The following is a 4,409-nucleotide window of genomic DNA, read 5'->3' on the forward strand; positions in this document are numbered from 1 at the left end:
ATAAATAAATAAATAAATAAATAAATAAATAAATAAATAAATAAATAAATAAATAAATAAAATCTTTGAAAAGAGAGAGAGATGCCAAGAATAAAGATATTTATTGATTTTTACTGACCTCATAAAAACTTACAGCACCACTGGAAGCCCTGGGCTCTGACCGCTGGTACAACACATTCTGTAAATTTCATGGCTGTTCTTCCCAGATCATGATGTCAGGCCAAAGTGGCTGCTCAGCTCTCTGAGCCTCGGAGTCCTGATCCCTGAGGCAGGGATAATAATTATTGCCTTGCAGAGTTGCTGTGAGGATTCAAAGGGAGAATCACGTGAGAACACTCTGTGAACTACAAAGAAACGCAACCCAAAGAGAACATACCGGTTCTCTTCAGGAGGGTACTCTGGTCACCAAAAGAAAGACAATTGCAGAATTAATATGTTATCTCAATGCTGATTCACTAGTAACTGGTCCCAAAGACCTTGGACTTGCTGTCAAAGTGTTCCTGTCATTTCCCCTCCCCTCCCCTCTTCTTGCTCCCCATATTGCAAAGGATTTAATGAGCACAAAACTGTAAATCTGTAAGGGTGGGAATTAAGACTGTCCTGTTGAACAAAATAGAATGAGTGAGTAAGTGAGAAGACGAACCTTGCAACAGAAGAAATACACTGAAGTTGAAGGTCCTAGGGACTTTGTCGCTCTAGGAGCTGCAGGCTGGTGACTCCCTGAGAGCAAGCATGTGCACGGCTGTGACGCGGAACTGAACAGGAACCCTTAGCAAAGATCTCTTGTAGCAAAGCCCAAGCAGGCACGTGTAGAGGAAACACTTTAAAGATGAGCTAGGAAGCCCTTCACCTGATGAGCTGGGGAACAACGGTACAATGGACTAGTACTCAGCAAAGAAAAGGAACAAACCACCGCAGTAGGTAGGTAGCCCCATGCTGGAGTCTCAGAACCATGTGCAAAGTGAAAAGAGCCAGAGAGAAAAGCTTCACACCGTGTAATTCCATCTATATTACATTCTGGAAGAGAAAAACTGTGGGGACAGAAACCAGAGGAGTGGTTACCTAGAGGTGGGGAGGAGGATTTCTGTGGTTCACTAAAAAAATTTCCAGCTTTCCTCCTTCCAGGCACAAGGTAGGATGCACTTCCCCACCTCTTGTGAAATATGGCCACGGGACTTGCTTTGGCCAAAGAAATGTGAATGAAAGTGAAATGTGTCCCTTCCGGATGACACTTTAAGAGCCAGTGTGTGAGGTTCACTTCTCTTGCCTCTGCAACCATGGACATACACGTTGAGACTGAGCCGCTACTGTTGGCCTGGGACCCTGGCTCTCTGGGCTTGGAAATGTCCTGTTGTTTTGTGAAGGCACTGAGATTCAGGAGTCACCTGCTGTGGCATTACTTGGTCCATCCTGACTAGTGCAGCACTCTTTAATTAACACTAGTTTAACTGTAGCTTGTATGAATTGCTTGGTTCCTAGTTCAATGCCATGGAATATTTACGATTATCATTGAAATTCTTTCAATTTGTTTGGTTGGGTTGTTGTTGTTGTTGTTGTTGTTTTTAACAAGAAGTCACATTGGGAACATTCAATAGTGGCTAATGTTTTCTGAGCCTGCTGCTGAGGCTTTGTGATATGAGTGAGTTTTGAGCCAGAATGACCTAGGTTTGAAAGAGCTTATTACCTATGAGATCTTTTTTTTTTTTTAAGATTTTATTTATGTATTTGAGAGAGAGAGGGAGCACAAATGGGGGGAAGGACAGAGGGAGAAGCAGATCCCACCGCCTCCCCCCGCTCCCCACCCCCTGCCAGCTGAGCAGGGAGCCCAGCCCAGGACTCCATCCCAGGACCCCGGGATCATGACCTGAGCTGAAGGCAGACGCTTAACGACTGAGCCACCCAGGCATCCCTAGCTGTGTGATCCTGATGAATTTCTTTATTATTCTGATCATTAATTTCCTCCCCTATAAAATAGAAATAATGAGATCCTAATTCAGAGGTATGTGGAGAGATTAAATGATAGGATGTCTCTAACTGTATCTAAACAATAGGATGCATCATTTAGCTCTAGCCTGGGATGAAGCCAACATTGAACAGATGTGTGTTCCAGGCTCCCTGGTAGGCATGCTTGTTTGTATAAAACTAGAATATTGGTTCCTCTGTCTTTCCCTCCTGCTTACTTCACGGTTGCCAAGTCCCATTGTAAGGCATTATCACTATGAAATCAAGAAGACAAAAGTTATTTTGAGCAATATGCTATAATGTTATACTCCATGGGGAACTTGATCTATATTTAGCCCAGTGATGACTAGGGAAATTGAGGAACAAGATCTGTCTTTCTTGTCTCTCCACACCATCACCCCAACCATAGAATATCTTCTTCCTTACTTTGTTATTGGTTGGTTCACATTTCACATTGAGACTGATTCCTTTGTAAAGACCAAGGGACCAAGGGACTGGGATCATAACCTGGGAAAGCAAGAACAGGTGCACCTTTGCTCACAGAATCCTAGAATATGCGACCTGGAGAGCAAGGCAGTGAGGTCATCCTGGCCCGTGGTTTACAAAACCTTCCCTTGGAGAGGGGCTGGGCCAGGGAGAAGTCATGGCTGGGCTGAGGCCAAATGCATGAAATAAGTGGTCAGTTTCTCAAAAAGTTAAATTTATTCAATTTAAATGCAATATCTTTAAGAGATACTGTCTTTTCTACTTTTTTTTAGTTATAAAAATGTCCTTTATTTTATGAAACAATGGTAATAGCAGATGGTAGTTCTTTCTTCCTTCTTCCTCCCCTCCCTCCCTTCCTTCCTTCTTTCCTTCCTTCCTTTGTGTGTGTATGCACCCACATCACTAGTTTGGGACATATCACTAGTTGTTGTTGTTGTTGTTGTTGTTGTTTAACACCTTTGAAGCTGAGAACCACTGACATGGTCCATCTGGGCCATTTTATGAAAGAGGACATTGAGGCCCTATGAGGCCAAGTTACTCTTCCCAAAGTTTCCTGTTGCCCCTGGTAGTTGTGCAAGACAGAGGCAAAGTCATGCAGTGCTTAGAAGAGCACAGGCCTCGGAGACAGATGTGGATACAACTCCTGGGCTCAGATGAGCTACTCAATAGGATAGGCCCTTGACAAAGCATCGCATCCCTCACATAGTAGTTGTCATTGGTTTTTTCCCTTTTTTAAAACTAAGTTAGTGTCGGGGCGCCTGGGTGGCTCAGTTGTTAAGCCTCTGCCTTCGGCTCAGGTCATGATCCCGGGGTCCTGGGATCGAGCCCCGCATCGGGCTCCCTGCTCCACGGGAAGCCTGCTTCTCCCCCTCCTTCCTGCTCAAGCTCTCTCTCACTATCTCTGTCTCTTTCAAATAAATAAATAAAATATTAAAAAAAAAAAACCTAAGTTAGTGTCAAGTATGAAAAGGAAGTCCCCTTCAAAAGGACAGAGTCAAGGTGGTCTCAGACTTTACAGCAACATGTAAAGCTTGAGGGCAATGAAGCAATATCTAGGAGTTATTCATTTCATCATGAAAGCAATAGGCAGAGATTGTCTAAAAGAAAATATTTTAGGGAACCCAGCACCCAAGAAAAATTACTCCATAGTGAAGTCCTGCCAGCCAAGAGAAAAATCAAAATATTGAATACAGGAGTGGAGAAGCCACGAGGTTAAGTATTGAAACTGTTTAGCTTAAAACTAAGACTGAAGAAAAAGAATTAAAATTTAGGAATAGAATAGAAATGTTACAAAACCCTAACAAAGTAAAAATAATGTAAGTAACCAAAACAGGAAGTGTGGGAGAATGGGATGCTCTCTCCCTTAGTTTTCGTAGCAGGTAGATTAATCCATACTGTTTGAAGTTAAATAATAAGTTTTTAAAAATACTATATTTTATGGGTTTTCACAATACAGGCATACCTCATTTTATTGCACTTTGCTTTATTGTACATTTCAGATACTGCATTTTTGTTGAGAGAGAGCACAAGTGGGGAGCAGGGGAGAAAGGGAGGGTGCAGGGGCGCCTGGGTGGCTCAGTCCTTCAGTGTCTGCCTTCAGCTCAGGTCATGATCCTGGGGTCCTGGGTTCGAGCCCCACATCAGGCTCCCTGCTCAGGGGGAGGCCTGCTTCTCCCTCTCCCTCTTCCACTCCCTCTGCTTGTGTTCCTGCTCTTGCTATCTCTCTGTCAAATAAATAAATAAAATTTTTTTTAAAAAAGGAGAAAGAAAGAGAGGGGCAGAGGGAGAAAGAGAATCTTTAGCAGGCTCCTCGCCCCTGTGCCAAGCCTGACATGGGGCTTGATCTCACCACCACCACCCACCCCTGCCCCACCCCAGATCATGACCTGAGCTGAAAACCTTCCTGAGTTGGAAGCTCAACTGACTAAGCCACCCAGGTGCCCCACAGATACTGTGTTTTT

The sequence above is a fragment of the Mirounga leonina genome, unplaced genomic scaffold, assembly GCF_011800145.1.
Source record: "Mirounga leonina isolate KUSES-001 unplaced genomic scaffold, KU_Mleo_1.0 Mir_115, whole genome shotgun sequence".
Lineage (NCBI taxonomy): Eukaryota > Metazoa > Chordata > Mammalia > Carnivora > Phocidae > Mirounga > Mirounga leonina.